At 42.8% G+C, this 19,903-nt stretch overlaps 2 pseudogenes; both read right to left on the bottom strand.

Annotated features, from left to right (window-relative positions):
* Window positions 1–19,903, bottom strand: part of LOC147349945 (ankyrin repeat domain-containing protein 26-like) — a 510,210-nt pseudogene that overhangs the window by 166,335 nt on the left and 323,972 nt on the right.
* Window positions 16,806–17,677, bottom strand: LOC147349957 (frizzled-3 pseudogene; annotated as a pseudogene).

Raw genomic sequence — 19,903 nt, 5'->3', positions numbered from 1 at the left:
AGCTACTAAACTGTACCACATGTTGGAGGGGTTCTCTCTGAGACGGTCTCATGGGGGAGGGGTGGGCAGGGTGGGCGCTGTCTGTCTGTGCACAGAGGAGAGGAGAGGCTCACAGGAGGAGGCCTGAACCCCCAGCACCCTTCTGTTTTCACAGTGACCGTTAAGGTAGTTTCTCATAAATCATGACACCCGCAGACACGACCGCCAGAAACATCATGATTCCACATGGTTACACAACTCGGGCCTGAGGATCTGAGGGTGAGCAAATGCCACTCAACTTGTCTGACTGCCGGTATCACTGTCACACATCCCTTCAAGGAGCGGAACCTCAGAAAACTAGAGAAGATGGCCAGGCAAGCTGCCTCAGCAGAGTCCACACAGCATGCTCCCATCTCTCTGGGAGAACGGGCTGCACAGATGTCACCAGACTCGCCTGAGTAAATCAGAAGGAAATTTCAGCATCATCAGGAACACATTTGACAAAGGGAGTTGCGGGGTGGGGGGGCGGGGCGAGGGGGAGGATGAACTGGGAGACTCGGGTTGACATATATACAGCACTGATACTACACATAAAGTCAACGAGTAAGGATCTAGTGCACAGCACAGGGAAGTCTACTCAGTGCTCTGTGGTGAAGTAAATGGGCAGGAAATCTAAAAGAGAGGGAGATACATAGATAGATAGATAGATAGATAGATGTCTGATTCACTTTGCTGTATAGCAGAAATTGACACAGCAGTGTAAAGCAACTATACACCAATAAGTGAATGACTGGATGAATGAATTTTTAAAAAAGGAACACACTGGGCACCCTAGAACTTGTAGAAATGAGGAGTCCACACCCAGGGTGCAGCACAGCGCCAGGGCTGCCCTAATGTTGGTTCACTGCCAACGGACCGCCTGGACCAGGCCTCTTCTACCCCAGAGATCTCAACGCAAAGGCGGGGAGGCAGCCAGTTGCGGTCTCGCTGGAGCTCTGCTCTTGCTCACACAGCCATGCCAAGGCTGTGTTCACCGGGAGAACAAGAGACCCACAGTCCACCTCAGGACAACAGACACAGCCACCGTCACTCACTTCACGGACATCCCACTGCAGTTTCCTGTTAATGTCCTCGGACTTGAGGATGTCCTTCCTGGCAGTGTCCAGGTCCTCCTTCAGCTCTGTCACGTGGGCAGAGAGGGCTGCCAGGTGCTTCTCCATCTGGCTCTGCTCCTGCTTGTCTATGACTTCCTGGAGGTCAATCACCTTAGCCAGGTCTTCCTCGTGGCTTAGAGGGTCTCTAAGGGGGAAAGAAAGCCTTAGACACCCTTGTTTTGAGAGGGAGGGAACACAGCACTTCTGGGCAATTGGTGAGGTCAAAACTGCCTTCTGCACTCTGGGAGCTCACAAGACCCTCACCACCACTCAGACCTACATGGTATGCTGGTGAGAGGTCCCGACAGCCCCACACAGACTGGATGGTAAGACAAGAACCAGACAGAGAGCGAGACCAAGGACTTGCCTTTCCATTGGCGCTTGGCATGTTTTCTTGCTCATGATTTACACCAAGCACCCCGTGTGTTAGTATCTTTTCCTGGTTATTCTCCTCCTTAAGAATCATCTGCTAAAACCAAAAAATTGAATCAGAGTAAAGAAATAAGTAAAGACAGCAAAACACCTGGAAAAATTCAAGTCTAAACTGAAAACGCAACATAAAAAGAGAATACATGGTGATGCTATCCATCCCGAATACCACCAGGTGATTAGAGTCAGAATTTGTCTTCTGCTGGAAAAAGGGGTACTTAAGAGATCCTGAAGCTCTGAGCCACAAGTCTGGTTTACTAGTCATTAAAATAACCCAGGAGGGCGGGTCCTCAATCAGAATGACAAATAACATCTGATGTCCACCACTACAGCTTTCATTCTTTTTTAAAATGAAAGGATTCAAATGACAAACCCTTCACGGAAATTACACAATGACTGATCAAACTTACCTCTTTATGTGTGGCACCTAATTCTTCTAACAAACTACACCTTTCGAGTGCTACTCGTAATCGCGCTCTCAACTCAAGTAAGAGGGGCCGAGTCACTGTGTGTTGATGTGTGTATATACGTTAGTACACTTCTTAGTGTGTACTCACCCTAATACATGGATACTGTCACAGAACACCTATAATGTCTCTCATTGATCTTAACGTTAAGAAAATCTGGTTGTTAATAGCTTTAAATTCTATGTTTGAGAGAACAAAATGTTATCCTAAATTAATTCTATTACCCAGTTTTTAACTGCAAGTTGATATACAGAATATAATAAATCTTGAGACCTTCATGCCAACTAATACTTTTTAACTGGGGGTTTCCCAGGTGGCTCAGTAGTAAAGACTCTGCCTGCCAATGCAAGAGGGCAGGTTCGATCCCTGGGTCGGGAAGATTGCCTGGAGTAGAAGATGGACACCCACTCCAGTATTCATGCCTGGGAAGCCCCATGAAAAGAGGAGAGTGGTGGGCTACAGTCCACAGGGTTGCAAAGATTCGGACATGACTGAGCATGTACGCAGGCAACGCTTTTTAACCATATAAAACTCTGACTTCTTACAGAAAAAAATGTATATACAAGAATTCAAGAAGCTCAAAAGTCAACTAGTTACATAAATAGGTGCATCATCCACCTAACAAGGCAGCAAGTGTACAAATCCAGGACGGCTGGGTGGCTGGTACCTTCTCGTCCAGGGCCTTGTGGTGCTCAAACAGCCATTTCAGCACCCTGAGCACCTACACCTCGCTGGTCATGCCGGCTGGGGACTGCGCCTGATGCTTGCCCACCATCATCCGGAGGGATGGTACATACCGGGAAACCAGGCACTCCAGGTGCTCCAGCAGCAGCTGCAGGGCAGGGCCAAAGGAACACCTTCAACCTCATGCTCGAATTCAGGGCCGCCAACTCCTCTCAGCCTCATGCTATAGCCGGAAACATACTAAGGCATGTCAGAATCCCGCCAGGTCAGTCTAAAGTTAGAGTGGACTTCCCCAGGGGCCCAATAGTTAAGACTCCACACTTCTGCAGGGGACACAGGTTTTAGTCCCTAGTCAGGGAACTAAGATCCCACACAAAGTGTAGTGTGGACAAAATCTAAGTTAAGAGTACTCCCCCCTCAAATATACTAGAAATAAATTACTGCTGCTACTGCTGCTACTGTTGCTGCTAAGTCGCTTCAGTCGTGTCCGACTCTGTGCGATCCCATGATCTGCAGCCTACCAGGCTTCCCCTCCCTGGGATTCTCCAGGCAAGAACAATGGAGTGGGTTGCCATTTCCTTCTCCAATGCATGAAAGGAAAAAGTGAAAGTGAAGTCACTCAGTAACGTCCGACTCTTCGCGACCCCATGGTCTGCAGCTTACCAGGCTCCTCCATCCATGGGATTTTCCAGGCAAGAATACTGGAGTGGGGTGTCATTGCCTTCTCCAACACTACATTAGCTCTCATCATAAATTTGAAGCAAGGTATGAGAACCCCGAACTGATCCACCCTTGTCTGCTCAGTGGGAATATGTGATAAATGACTTGAAAATCAGATAAAGTTTAAAGACAGCAACATGGAGGCTAGCGGAGACCCCCGTGGGGCAAATGTCAACACGTGAGAATCCCCCTACTGACCACGGTGTTGCTTCTTTTGGCTTTTAGCTGAGCGATTTCATCTTCTCTTTTAAGAAGCTGCTCCTTGTACCTTTTGAGGTCTTCACTAGGAGTTGGAAACTCCTAGAAAACAGTTAAAGGAGAAACTAAATGCAAATATAAATTAAAAAGAGAGCGAGACTGTGAAGACTGACCCTGTCAAGTCTCTCCAGGCTCCACACAAAGGATCTTCTTGCCCTCCAGAGAAGAGGGGGTCCACTGACCCCAAGCCCACACAGACCACCACAACTCAGACCGGCCTTCGGCCTCCACCTCGACCTGGCAGGCATGCGGCAGGAGAGAACCCGGAATCCAAGCCTGCCTTCTCAAGACCCAGGGACGTCTGAGAAGCTTTCCAAAACATAAGCCTAAAAACAAAGTGGATAAAGAGATTCTTAAAAGATACACAGACCAATGACCTAGAGCCACTGGGGAGAGTGAAGAATAAAGGGAAGGTCTACAAGGCCACCAAGCTTTGGAGTGTTCCTCTGGGAGAAAGGCAGGTGGCACCCCAAGGCCATCTGTTAGCCTGACTCCACAGAAGCCACCCAGTCATTCAATCAACTGGTTAAAATGTTAAATTTATGTTATATGTAGTTTACCACAATTTGCGTGCATGCAGGGCCATCCACGTGGTGAACTTGCTCAAACTGAACCACACGGAGTCTTTTGTTCTTCTCTTTTTCTTTGCAGAAATTAAAAAATCCTGGGCTACGTATCCCTTACTACATACTGAGTGATCAGCACCCAGAACAGTGCCCAGCACTTGTAAGAGGCATGTAGTAGACATGTGTAGCTATGAGGGTGTATGTCATACACGTAAGCAGTAGGTACCCGTCATTAAAATACTGCAAGCACTGGTCTGTGCTTTGTAAGATGGGAGACATTAACGGGCTTAGCCTTTCTACTTCAAGGACTGACTCTCTAGCTCGATCCTCATGCCCCAGAGACTCCTCCAGCCAGTATATCCTTTCTTTGGAAGAAGGGAGACGTTAAGGGGCTTAGCCTTTCTGCTTCAAGGACTGACTGGATAGCTCAGTCCACGTGCCCCAGTGACTCCTCCAGCCAGTGTTTCCCTTCTTGAGGGGCCTCCGCCCATCCTCCATGCAGCACCTGCACAACCTCTTACAAGGTAAACTGCTGGGGTCGATCCTGCCCACTAAGGCCAAAACACCCTGGCTGGCAGGGCCCACAGCCATGCTAACAAAATGAAACACAACCCCAATGCTTCGCCGGGTGAGGGCCAATCTGACGGGCCCAGCCCCTGGCTGCTCTCACCTCAGGCCACTCTGCTTCCAGGACGTGGGCCGAGGCCACGTTCTTCCTTGTCTTGGCCTTTGCCTTGGGGTTGCAGCACTGGAATAACGCCCACAGGCGGGCCATTCTGTGACCCATCCTCACAGATGGGGGCAGCCCCCCACTCGGGGGCAACCGTTGTTTCACGGTAGGATACCTCGGTTCCTGACCTATCACCACCGATCTCACACGACACCCACCACTATTCACACTATGACCACTGCTCTCACACTATGATCACCAGCACCGCTGTCTCAAGGAGAAATGGCACGAAGGCTCTGCCTCCACCACGTCTCCCAGGAACCCGAAACTGGAACGCTCTCAGTCACAAGGGGCTCCGTAGTAACAGGGGGGCTGGGCTCAGGCCCACCGTCAAGGGTGCAGAGAGGGGGGAGGGGCTGCCAAAAAGATGACAAGTAAGTGTGGGGTGTGGGAGAAGAAAGGCTGTGCCCATAGCTCAGGCCCCCTGTCAAACATGAGCCTGCAAGGTACTGGGTCACAGTCGAACCGACCAGTATAAACTCCTTCAGAAACCACCACCCCTGGGAATGAGTGAGAGAGACATTTCCTAGGCAGGTTGGTAGGGAGTCTAGGGGTCCCCAAGGAGAGAGGGGTCTGGAATTCTCAAGGAGGAAGAAAGGACAAACTTTTTTTCTTTCTCCACATTCCTTAGGATTATATAACAATAATGTATCCTGCCTAAGGACAGTCTTTGGATTCAACCTTCTGTTATCTTAAAATGTTAATTATGGGAGTAGACCTGGTCTTTACAAGGATGTATCTTGCCTGAGGACAGTGTTATCTTAAAATGTAAATTATGGGAGTAGGTCTGATGAGGTTTTTACAACCTCCAGACATTCTTTGGATTATATAACCTCATTGTTAACACTAGCAAGTGGGTACTCTTTCTGCCCCCTTCTGATGCCTATGTCAGAAGCTTTCTCTATCTCCTTTATACTTTAATAAAACTTTATTACACAAAAGCTCTGAGCAATCAAGCCTCGTCTCTGGCCCCGGATTGAATTCTTCTCCTCCGAGGGCTAAGAATCCTGGTGTATTCGTGTGATTCAACAACAACCTTTCATGAGCACATCTTCTAAGTGGGCTTCTGCCCCCTTTAAGCCACAAACAAGCCTCCAGTGAGGCTACTGAAAGGGCACCCATGAACTCAAGGGCGTCCCCAGAACCCACCCGGCTGAGGAGGACTCACCACGCTAGCTGCCCCTCACTCTCACCCTGAGCTCAGTCCTCCCTGACTGACTCCCTTACTCGAGCTCAGCAAGGGCTTGACCAACCCCACTCCAGGCACTTAAAATGAACCCACAGTGGGTACAGGGGTTCTTTCAACCTGCTGCGAACTTGCCCTCTTAACTTCAACCCTGGGATGCCAGAAAACTCTGCCCCATGGGGGCTGCAAGGTGGAGGTTCAGGGGTGTCCCTACCTCGAGCCATGACAGCCAGCGCCTCCCAGACACCGCCTGAGTCTCTCACCCCTCTCCTGGCCCCACTCCCACCCTCGCGGCTCTCCACACTGCTCCTGTTTCAGCCCGGACCTCTACTGTCACTTGAGGACCTTGGTCCCCAGGGTGCTTGGGGTCTTATATCCACCCATCTCAGCAATTACAGACTCTGGGAGAGACAGAGTACAGTTTGGGGTCCCACCCACAGTTCACCCTGAAAACGTTCTCTTTTTGGGGCTTTATCTACTGGAGTTCTCTGAGATGTGTTTTTAAAACCCCAACTGTTGCTTTCAAAAAGACTATAAGGTCTCTGTGCTCAACTTTATGAATAAAATCTTCATTTTCCACCTTAAAGTGAAACTGGAGGGAAGACTAAAAGCAGTCATTTTTTTCTTTTTTTCTTTTTTTAAAGCAGTCATTTTTTCAAACTGAAAAAGAAAACCCACATGTGACCATGTCACAGAGTACAGGTCACATAACCCCTCCATCCTCAGCCTTCTCCTCCACCACCAGCAGCCCGTCATTGCAAGGCATGCCCTAGGCTGGCAGGGGCAAGGGAAGAGGGGAGACCAGCTTCTCTGTCTCCAGGCTGTGTGGGCTGCTTGCTCCACCTCCTTCCCAAGTTCACGGGGCACTGAAACAGCCCGGGCAAGCTGGGGATTGTGATCAGAAACACAACCATGGGTACCAAGCAAGGACCCCTGGTTCTTGTTTTCTCCAGTATCAAATAAACTTGATCTATACAATTACTGTTACTGTTACATGTGGCTTCAGATGACAGAAGACCCCCAGGGTGTCTCCACTTCCAGTGACAGATGCAAGCAGCTTGTAGGTCAGCCTACCAAGAGCTAGAAAAGCTAAATACGGTTTAAAAGAGGTCCTTAGGCAGCCACAATCTAAGATTTTAAACAAAAGGGAAGCCCAGTGAGGGAGCTAGAGACTGAGAGGGCCGCTCCTTCCCTCGGGCATCTGAGCAAAGCAGACTCCGTGAAGAAAAGGCAGGGAAAAAGTCAAGTAGAGGGAGATGGCTAACACAGCTCTGGAGGGTTCCTTGGGCTGTGGAGACAAAAAATCGAGCGCAGGCCTGACGAGTCAGTCCAGATGTCAGAAAACGTACCCAACACTCTGCACAAGTGGCTGAATGCTGAGTGTCAGTCACCTCGTGATGCTCAGCAGACAGACGGTGGGCTTTGGAACCTGCCGAGAAGGGGGGACCTGGGAGGCACCCCAGGCTTCCAGACGCTGGAGATGCTGGAAAGCTCCTCCCTGGGGTCGGGGGGGAAGGTGGGTGAAGGCTGCTGAGAACTGAACTTACAAGGACCCCCCAGCCTAAAGTCCCTCAGGCCCTGAGTGAACAGACAGCTCTGTCCCCACTGTAGGTCTGTGTCAGAGGAAACTCTGGAGAAGGCAGCATCACTCAGAACCTCTAGGGTTTTCCAAACATAATGTCCAACATGCAATCAAAAAAGCAAAAGAGGGTGTAACAAAAAACAGGACCAAGAGAAAAAAAAAAAACTGAACCAGATCCAGAGGTATCAGATGTGTATCAGCATATCAGAGGTATATCTGATACCAGAGGTATCAGATGCAAATGTCACCTGTTCAAAAATATACTTGACAAAAGGAAAAATTTCTGAGAATCAAAACCGACTCTCAAACTTTACAATAACAGTGACTGAATTTAAGACCTCAGTCTCTGGGCTTAACATCAGATTGGACATGGCTGAAGAGAGGATCAGTGAACTGAAGGATGGATTGGTTAAAATATATATATAAGAGGAAGAAAGTATAGACTATATTGAAGGAGCCTGTTGGGAAACTACGTTGTTAAAAACTATAAATGGGGACCCTCATGGTGGAGAAAAGACAGAACGGGGAATAAGAAATGCCTCCAGGGGTTGAAACGAAAGAGCCTCTTAATGAAAGTGAAAGGGGAGAGTGAAAAAGCTGGCATAAAACTCAACATTCAAAAAATGAAGATCATGGCATCCGGCCCCATCACTTCGTGGCAAATAAATGGGGCAACAATGGAAACAGTGACAAACTTTATTTTCTTGGGCTCCAAAATTACTGCAGATGGTGAAATTAAAAGGTGCTTGCTCCTTGGAAGGAAACCTATGACAAACCTAGACAGCATATTAAAAAGCAGAGACATTACTCTGCCAACAAAGGTTCATTGAGTCAAAGCAACGGTTTTTCCAGTAGTCATGTATGGATATGAGAGTTGGCCCATGAAGAAGGGAGAACACCAAAGAATCAATGCTTCTAAACTGGGGACTTGGAGAAGACTCTTGAGAGCTCCATGGAGTACTAGGAGATCCAATCAGTCAATCCTGATGCAAATCATTCCTGAATATTCATTGGAAAGACTGATGCTGAAGCTCCAATACTTTGGCCACCTGATGCAAAGAAGTGACTCATTGGAAAAGAACCTGATGATGGGGAAGACTGAAGGCAGGAGGAGAAGGGGATGACAGAGGATGAGGTGGTTGGACGGCATCACCGACTCGATGGACATGAGCTTGAGCAAGTTCCAGGAGTTGGTGATGGACAGGGAAGCCTGGCGTGCTGCAGTCCATGGGGTTGCAACGGGTCAGACACGGAGCGACTGAACAGACTGACAGGGACAGTGGCAAGAGTTGGTTCAAGAATCAGACCATTGACTCAAAAATGAAAACCACACATTGGTTTCAACAGCTCTGCGTGTGCCTAAGGCAAGAAGAAAGTGTTCAAGCGCTCAGAGGAAGAAAGGTGTGGCTTTTAAAGGCACAACAACACTGAGAGCTGACTTTCCAAGAACAAGGAAGTCAGAAGATAATGGACTGGCATCTGTAAAATGCTGAAAAAAAAAAAAAAAAAAACTGTCAACCGAGAATTCTGTACCCAACAAAAACACTCTTCAAAAGTGAAAGTGAAATAGAGACTTTTAGGGTAAATGGAAATGAGACAACTCATTACCCACAGACATGAACTAAAAAAAATATTAAGGTAGTGCTTTGGAAAAAATAAAAGTAGTCTCTGATGGAAATATAAAAAACAAGTAAAGATCAACAATGAGGTAACTGTGAGGGTAAATATTAACTCTTCAAAACAATGATGTTAACGCCAAAAATGTATCTAACAGTTTAAAGTGTAACAGTGACAAGGAGGAAATAGTCATGTCAGGGAGGCAGTAAAAGTACTAAGTTAGACTTGAATGTAAAACACACGCTGTATCTGCGAATGTGCACCCAATAACCTGACAGAGGAGCACAGAACCAGAGAAACACTTCATACTTCTAAAAGAAGGCAAGAGCAAAGAACACAGACTAGGTGGGACAAACAGAAAACACACAGCAACATGGTGTCTACACATTGAATATCAACATTATAAACAGAGCAAATATTCTCATTAAAAGATAAAGTGTCAAACTGATTCCAGTGAAAACTATACACTCTTCACAGAGCTACATGTTAAGATGGAATATCTTTTAGACAGGTGAACCTAAAAGATACCCAGGCCAACAAGGACAGAAAACTGATGTGGCAATATCACTGTCAAATAGTGTCTAAAGAAAGAAGCATTACTAGTGATAAAAAGGAGCATCTCATACTGATACAAGTTCAGTCTAGCAAGAAGATGAGGATTCTAAATGTGAATGTACCTAATAACATAACCTCAACATATCAATACATAAAAACTGACAGAAATAGAAAAGGAGTAACAGCAGAGTTCATAATCCCAGTGGGAGACGTTAAAGACACATCTCTCATGGAACTGGGTCCCCTGGTACGTAGTCACCTGCAGCCATGAAGTACCTGAAATGTGGCTGGCTCTACAATGAGATGTGCTGCAAGCCTAAAACACACACTGGATTTTAAAGACTTAGCATGAAAAAAAGAACGTGAACTATTTCATTAGGTTTTATCATGTTGATTACACACTGAAATGATAATATTTGGGGTGTGTTAAAATAAAATATATTACAGGTAATTTCACCTACTTCTGCTTTTATTCAACGTGGCTACCGGAATCTGAATTACATGAGTGACAAACCTGATGTAACTAATACACATGGAAGATTGCATTCCCACTGATACATATTATTTTCAAGAGCCCAAGGAACATATAACAAAAAGAATATGTATTGGGCCATTAGGAAAGCTCGAATTATATCAAAGGACTGAAATAATGCAGAGTATACTTAGGGATTGCAATGGGCTGACGGTTTATGGGCCCTCAAACTTCACCCGGCACGTGGTGATGATTCGAGGAGGCAGGAACTCTGGGAGGGGTCAGGCCAGGAGGGAATGGGCTCCCGTGCTGTGAGGACAGGGAGAAGCAGCAGGCAGTCTAGGAACCAGGAAACAGGCCTCACCAGATGTGGCACCTGCTGGTGATCTTGGGACTCCCCAGCCTCTAGGCCTACAAGAAACAACTTTCTGTTGTTTATCAGCTAGTCTATGGGCTTTATAACAGTAGCCCAAAAAGACGAAGATGGGGCTCTTCCATACTGAAGGACAGGGAAGCCTGGAGTGCTGCAGTTCATGTGTCACAAAGAGTCGGACATGACTTAATGAATGACCACCACCACCATGACCAGCTGATCTGAGTTAAGACTAAAATGGAACTCATGGCTTATGCTATTTAATCTATTTAGCGCAGGCCAAAATGACTAGTATATTTTAAAGTATTTATCTAAAAGTGCCCCTTGATAGCATTTTACAGCCTGTACATAATAGGATGTATACTTTTAAAATAAATTTAATAGTCTATACTTCTAAAATATAATATTTCAAAATATTTTCCTATAAGAGACTTCGAATATTTTTTCAGTAACTCTCCCTCTTTCCCTCTATTACAGGCACTGAACAATTTTGAGGGAAAATCAGTTTGGTACTAGGAAGTCACAGGCAGGATACTTACCACTTTAAAGATTAGTAGCAGGAAAAAAAATTTAGTAGTATATACTATATATTTATAGAGAATTATTTGCTGTCATTAATGTTGGAAGAGCAAAACATACCGATTTCTTTATGGTCCTTTCATAAACAATGCTGATTCCTTTTGGTATTATCTGGTGAAGGGGAAACACTGTTATCAGAAAATGAAGTTAAAATCATAAGTTATATATGATGTTATGATTCTATTTTTGTATGTTTCTGAATCAAGATTAGATAAACAACAGATGGGCTGCCTTCTGGGGCTGAAAATAGAAATAATGGGTTTTTTGTTTGTTTTCTACACAAATAATTTTTTAAAAAATTCTACAAATGGCTCTAATGTGAACTTGACAGTTCTGGCTAAGCTGCTTCTATTACGGTAACACATTTCTATTATTGAAACACAGGTTCTAGTATCAAAATTCCTTGGGACATAGATAATTGGATTAGATGGATAAAAGAGAAAAACACGAAGGGGAAACTTTAGGAAAGGAAACATATTCTTTTGAAAAATCAATGTTTAAAAGACAAAATGAGGATTCTAATACAGAATATAAGAACAACTTTTTTTTAAACCTCAGGAATTATGTACTTGTGACAACAGAATAATGAAATTTTTCTTTGTGTATGGCATTCTAGTAAGAGGCTTAACTTTATTTTCTCATTTAATCTTCACAGCCACATATGAGGTAGATATTACTGTATTTAACATAGTATTCCCTATATTTACATGAGGAAACTGAGACTCAAAGTGTTACAGACGGGACTTTAAACCCCATGTTTTTAATAAATATGTTACATGTGAATGGCTTTCTAGAAATATCAACAAACTTTGAAATGTGTAACTCTTTCATAAAATCATTTGAGCCTCTTAGAAGCCCCTAAATAAATAGGAGGAAATACTTTACAAGGCAAAACAAAAAAAAAAAACAACAAAAACAACAACAACAACAAAAAACCTAAGTACCTGGAAAATTACTGTTACTTAAATAATACATAAGATGAAACATATTCTAGGAATAAACTTTACTGATTTTAAACTGTAAAATATACATTATTCTGAAAAGCTATATTTCACGACCAACTCTTTTCAGGCATTAAATATTACATTCTCAAGAATTATTTAACACACATTTTTAAAAAAGTGTTCTTGCAAAAAACAGTTGGTATAAAGCATTTTAAAATCCAAGCAGTGAATTCCTGTTTTCAGCATGGACATTCATCTTAAATATTTTAAAATACTTTACACAAGCCCACTTTTCTTCAAATCAGGGACTTAAATACATGACATTTACTTTAAACCCAACTGGGTATTTTGAAACAATGTGATCAACTACCTCAAACAGTTTTCAAATGTTTGAAAGTTTCATTAGTATGAGAAATGACACTGATAGAAACCGCACTGATAGTCACGTGAACATACATTCAAATATTACATTCTCCAAGACCTGAGGCAGCTACCTCAAGGATAACATCATTACTTAATACATTTTAAAAACCTCTCATTAGGAATTATCATCAAAACTTGAGAAGCATTCTTTTAGGCATGGTCAGTAACAGTAAATCATATTCAATTATGTATGGATATTACTTCAAATAGGAATTCAATAGCTCTAGCGCTCAGTTTACAAGTCTGTATAAAATTCCTCTGAAGTAAAATCCTGAATGAAAACTAATATTATACTTATAGTGTTTGAGTTTCATTAATATGAGGTACCCAGGGCAATCAAATTCATAGAGACATAAAGTAGAACAATGGTTGCCAAAGGCCAGGAGACAGGGAGGAATGGAGAATTACAGAATTTCAGTTTGGAAAGATGAAATTTCTCTCTCTTTACTTCAAAGATACCATGACAGAGGATTTTTACAGGATGAAACACCGACTCTTTCAAAGAGCAGACAGTCCCTATTCATTGTAAAAACTGTTTCCAAGAACAGGAGGAAAAGACCTCACTTTATGAAGCTATTACAGCCTTGACACCAAAAAGGAAAAATACGTGGCAAGAAAAGAAAAACTATTAATATCGCAGTCTATATCTCTCCTGAGTATAGACACAAAAATCTTAAATAAAATATAAGAACTGGAATGTGAGATATGAACTTGGCCTTGCTTGCAGCAACAGGATTTCTACAAAGAATACATAAGAGAATTTACACACAATGGCAACCCACTCCAGTACTCTTGCCTGGAAAATCCCATGGATGGAGGAGCCTGGAAGGCTGCAGTCCATGGGGTTGCTGAGGGTCGGACACGACTGAGCGACTTCACTTTCATGCATTGGAGAAGGAAATGGCAACCCACTCCAGTGTTCTTGCCTGGAGCATCCCAGGGACGGGGGAGCCTGGTGGGCTGTCGTCTATGGGGTCACACAGAGTCGGATACGACTGAAGTGACTTAGCATAGAGCTAGCAGAAGAGTTCAGCAGGGATGCTCAATACAAGGTCAATATATAAAAATCAGTGGCATTCTTGTAGACCACCAAAAACCTACTGAAAAATGTAACAGAAAAGATCTCATTCACAATTGAAACAAATACTGTAAGGTACCTAGGAACAAATCAATGAATACATACATCAAGAAACAAAAAGATACTAAAACTCAGTATCACAAAGACAGAAATTTCCCCTGGATTCATTTAAAACCTAAAACAATTTCAACAAAATGCAAACTGTTTCTCATGAAGAAATTATTCTAAAATTCAAACAGAAGAGTGCCAGGAACAGTTAAAATAATTTTGAAGAAGCATAAGGTAGAGGAAATGTGGGATTGAAACAAGGTTGTTCAAACAGAGCAGTAAATAAGACAGCCTAAAAATGGAACTTGTATGTTACAGTAATGCATTATTATTCACATGGGCTATTTGATAAATGTGGCAAAAAGCACCATTCATAAGAAAAACTAAAATTGTTACTCATAACACAGATAAAAATGAATTTCAAGAGATCAGAGTCATGAATTAAAAGATCAAATTTTAAAAACTGCTGGGAAAAAATGGCAGACCATTTTTATGATTTTTAGAGGTAGGCAGGGATTTCTGAAAACACAAAAGGCAAAGAAAACACAAAGTAAAAAGACAAGCTAGAGAGCAGGATAAGATATCTGCAATGCAAGTAACTGAAGAAGAATTTAAACAAGAATAACAACAGAAGGCAAATAACATGACAGAGCAGAGGACAAAGGCAACAAATAGGCAAATCACAGAAGAGAAACCCCAAACAGCCAATACACATATGAAAACATCGAGGCATAAGGGAAATAAAAATAAACATCAAGACAGGCTTGAGATATTGTTTCAAAGGTTGACAAAAACTTAAAAGCCTGAGAACACCAAGATGGGGCGAAATGGAACATTCCAACTCTATACTGCCAGTGTCAATTAAAATAACCACTTGAGTTGAAGATGCCTATATGTTAAAAGGCTGGGACTACACTTTTGGGTATACACCCCATGAACATTCTTGGTCATGTACAAGGAAGATAGGTATTACAACAGTAAAACACTTGGAACTCTACGTCCCTCAGCAAAATAATGAGTAAATGAATTAAAGTATATTTGTCCATTAAACCTCTCTACTGCAGTTAAAATGAACAAGTTAGTGGTACACATACTGTTGTGTATATTCTCAATAACTTAAACATGGCATTTGCTAAAGTTTGGTACTGAATGGTTTAAAAAACAGTTTATGTATGTATGTGTGTGTGTAAATAACAGTAACAGAAGCAACAATAAATTAAAAAATGAGTAACAGAACTAACATTCGAGCACTTTTTATACAGAAGGCACTCTTCTAACTGCATGTAGATGCCTAAAAACAGTCCTAGGAGACAGATTCTACTACTATTTCTATCTAACATGATTACTCTCTTATTACTATGAGATTCCATTACTCATTCTACAGATGAGGAATTGAAGTGGAAAGAGGTGAAGTTGATCTAAAACTATAAAACTAGTAAATAATAAGAGTGAGATATGAAGCCAGGATTCCTGACCCAGACTTTATACCTTAATAACTATGTTAGTTATTATACCATTTTCTATTCTTTTTAGGATGTTGGAAATCCAACATTATTTCTGGAAGTTGGAAATAAAAAACACTTATAGAACCTACGACTGTAAAGAAATGAATACACACCCAGGTTTTTATATAGCTCAAACTGGTTCTAAAGATGCTAAAAGATTCTCAGGAATATTTTGAAAATAGTGGTGTACCAACTACTCTAATTTACTATTTTATATGTTTGAGGTCTGGTATTTTTCAGATCATTATTTCTGAGCCAAATATTATTTCTTTTATAGTCCTAAGATAATATATATTTGGAATCCTAGAAACCTCACATGGAGAAGCACATGATGTAGTTCAATCATCTCTTTCTCTCTCATCAGAGGCAAAATTTGATTACTTAGCTTCAGGCCTGAAAACTCATATTAAGAGTTTTTAATAAGCAATTCTATCAAGAAATGTAATAAAATTTCAATTATTCATTTTTTCTGGCCTCTCAATTATAGGTTGGTGTTTTAAAAGCCAGTAGCTAATATTTATAATACTATATTATATATAAATTATAAAGATATAATAATTAAAATGTAATTTTGTGTAGAATTATTTACACCACAAAATAAAAAAGGAAATGGCATTTTCAGTCATCAAGCATTTACGAGAATTGACTATGTGCTAATCACACACTCCTTGTTTCCAGTAAAACTGGAACATTTCTTAAAAATGTCTTTTCTTCTCAATCTACACATTCCCATTCTCAATGCCATCATCTACTCACCTATAGAACATGCTTTGAAAAAATATGAAAAAGATGTTCTTGTGTTTAAAGAGTTCACTGTCTACTAGGGGAAAGAGACAAGTAAACAGAAGTTATCTATAATGCGTAAGTACTTTAATAAAGTGAGCAAGTCACTTAACATTTCTAAGCCTCAAATGAGATAGGTGTTTAAGAACTCTAAATTACAGAGGGAACTTGAATAAACCATCTCTAAGGTCCTCTCTAGATCTAAAATTCTATGATTATCCGATGTCTTTAAATTAAAAGATAAATCACAAAATATTCAGTATGCAAAAAAGAAAAACTAAGACCAACTGAAAGATGAAACTGTTTGTACAAATGCATTCTAATTTTTTTTCAAAACTGTTAAAACTTCAGTTCTAAGTATCAGTAAAATTTCCACAGACACTGTCTTTTAATCAACATCTTCCCCTCAAACCTGCAGACTTCTAAGTAATCAACAAGCAACTATTTTGTGATAACAGAAGTAAAGTGCTTAAAAGCCCATGGCTTGGACTCACGGAAGTGATCTTTTAAAACGAAGATGTTAACAGAAAAGTGTGTATGACATTCTTATTACAATAAATTTGTTCATTAACTTCACTTCAAAATTTTAATGTTCAGGTTTTTCATGAAGAGTTAAAAAAAAAAAAAAAAAACAGCTAAGATTAGCTCTTTTCACTGTTAAATATTTTGAAATTTAGAACAAGGTTTCCCTGACCTTATATGGACATGGAATGTGATACGCTCTGCAGCGTTCTTGTATCCACGTTGTTTCCCAGATGCCGCGGTAAGCTTGCTCATAAAAGTAGCATCCAATTACAATCATGAGTGGTACGAGATACAGAGTGCTGAAAACACCAATCCAGATCATAAACTTCACCAGTTTATCCTGGTTCACCTTTTGTAATGGAATCTCAACTCGCACTCTGTTTAGGGATATAATGCCGGCTAAAAGGAGTGAAACCCCAAATACCACATACAGGCAGAGGGGTGCAAGAACAAAATACCTCAAGGCATCACCATCATAGAGGCCAACAAAACACACGCCACTGATACTGTCACCTTCAATTTTATTCATCGCTAAAAGGATGATGGTCAGCGTTCCAGGGACGCCCCACACACTGGCATGGAACAGCAAGGCTTCCTTCCCAATAGCTTCACTACCCGACTTCGGCACAGCTGCCAAGAACCACGTGATGGTAAGAATCACCCACCAAATGCTGCCAGCCATAGTGAAAAAAATAGAGTATCATAAGGAGCATGATACAGGCTTTGTTATGAGATCCTTGGGTGACTGTGGAAGCCTTATACTGTGCAGGGCTGGATGAATTGCAGGCGACTCGGTCCTCAAGCAAAAACCCAATAAAGAAAATTAATAACACCATCATGTAGCAGACGGCATAAATTCTAACGGTTCTTTCAGAATACCGGAATCTTATCACATCAATCAAAAAAGTTAAAAAAGTAAACAACGTGGCAGAGAGGCAAATGACTGAAATCAATCCTATGAAATACCGAGCAAATGAAAGCTCTTCTCTCCTAAAGTACATATTTGGACAAGGAGGTGAACAATCACGCATGTGCAAAAAGCAACAGCCAAGATCAGGATCAATTTTCAACTCTCAGGGACACCAAAAGCCATAGTCCCTCTGCACTGCCACTGAGGCTCCTTCAGTAGGATCGCCAGCTAAATTCAGGTCCACCAGCCGAGGATACGGCTCACCACAATCTGGGAACCTAAAAACACAAGACAAGAATCATTTACTTATTGGGAACCTAATGATTTGGATTTCCACATTTAGCAGTTGTGACTTATTTATGCTTATGTCCTTGGAGAACATTACGGTATGTCGAAGAGATAATGCAAATATCTTGCTTGTGGGTCATATGATGAGATATTCCACAGTTGGCAAAAAAAACAAAAAATGTATACTTAAGTTTGTTTCGGCTTCAAAAAGATTATTCTTTATTAAAACAGGCATAGCCATTAGTAAATAGTGTAATTAATACTATTTATTTAGGACACACAGTTTACAGTAAGATTTCAAACTATAAATAAGTATATATAAAATAAACATACACAAATAAAAAGCTTCAGTAGAACAGTAGCTAAAAGTGTTTTTTTAACATTTAATTACAAGATAGTCCTCAATTTACCCCAGACTCCAATAGAACTTTCTTAAAAATAAGAGGTAAAAATCTTCCCTAGAACAAGATGGTGGAGGAGCAGGTGGACGTGGGGTACATCTCTCTCCAAGGATGCATCAAGAATACACCTTCAAAGACAGAAGTGCATGCAGAACACCAGCTAACAGGTTAGGGACAATAGTACCTGACCAGTGGAAAAGAATATATAGAACCACGCAAAACTTGGTAGGACGAAGGAACTACGGGAAAAACAGGAGTGTTAGAAGGACTGGATCTGCCCTCGGTGGGTAGGGGAACTGAGGCAGGGGTCCAATCCCTGCATGGGGCAATTGTCTGAGTCAGAGGAGAAACATTTAAGGCTGAGAGTGAAACAGCTGATCTGTGGCAGCCTAAATGGAATAAGAATCAGACAGTCCTTACTACAGCCATACACACCCCGGACAGGGACACAGGTCCCCTGGAAGGCCCAGCAGCTGGGAGCTGGAGTTTAGGATTGTGCTGCAATCCCAGGGCGAGGGCTGCTGTTGAGTGCGGAGGGATGGACTGAGGAGTTGTGAGGGAAAAGAGACGGATTGAGGGGATATGAGGGAGGAAAGCCAGGCAGCCACAGAAGCAAAGCGATACTGCTGAGTCAGGGGTAGGGGATGGAGCCATCACCATAGCGTCTCTCCCTCAAAATGCCAGCATCGGCAGCTGGCCCATCAAATGCCTGACACACTGCACTACAGAGCAAGACCCCACCCAGAGTGCCACTTTAAGTGCCAGGGGCGCCAACCTACAGACTAGGATCCCAACCAGGAGGGCCCCTCTATGTGCCTGACACACCGAACAACAGAGAAGGACCCCAGGCAAGGTAGCCCTCTAAGTGCCTGAACAGGCAGAGCTACAGATAGGCCTTTTGATCGCCAGCTACAAGAGGCTCGAAAAAAGACTCTGATAGGGACTTAACTCCTGCAGTGGAGGCAGTCCGTGTCCTTGCACACTTGGCGCTGCCAGGGTCCCTGCAAGCCAAGCAGCTGCATCACCTTCATGCTCAACTCTCACTGGGGCAGAGCTGCCACAGGCTAACAAAGTCTTGCATCTGTGCCCACAGGGTCACTTCAGTCATGTGCAGCTCTTTGCCGCCCTGTAAACTGTGGCCTGCCAGGCATCTCTGTCAGGGAGGAGGGGGTTCTCCAGGCAAGAATCCTGGAGCGTACTGGCCAATACTGGTTGCCATACCCTTCTAGAGCACTGTATTTCCTGCTGCCCTAGCAGCCAACTCCCCTGAGTACCTGGTGCTGCCAGAACCCCTGCGCCCTAAGCAGCTGCACCACCTCCACACCTGGCCCTCACAGGGGCAAACCCAAGCCCTCCAGGGCAGCCCCGGGAGGAAACCCCAGTGGATGACCCACATATATAGGTGGAAATGTAACCACAGTTGAAACCCAGGGGCAGTGTGGCCAAGGAAGAAGACCTAAAACCTTACCACCAGCTGTACAAGCTGCAGATTAAATCCACACGATCAACTAGGAAGACTCTGTCTCTATGGAACAGAGAAAAGGTCATTGAGAGCTCCCACAAAAGAACACTCACTAGTTCTGATAGCTGTGGACACTGGAGGCAAGAACACACTGGAGTAGAACCAGATTAGAATCTGATCTGCCC

Source organism: Bos grunniens, chromosome 21 (genome assembly GCF_055505025.1).
Source record: "Bos grunniens cultivar Pamir isolate PY7600 chromosome 21, Bosgru_T2T1.0, whole genome shotgun sequence".
Lineage (NCBI taxonomy): Eukaryota > Metazoa > Chordata > Mammalia > Artiodactyla > Bovidae > Bos > Bos grunniens.
Note: the sequence above shows the minus strand (reverse complement) of the source record. Positions and strands in the feature narration are given on the sequence as shown.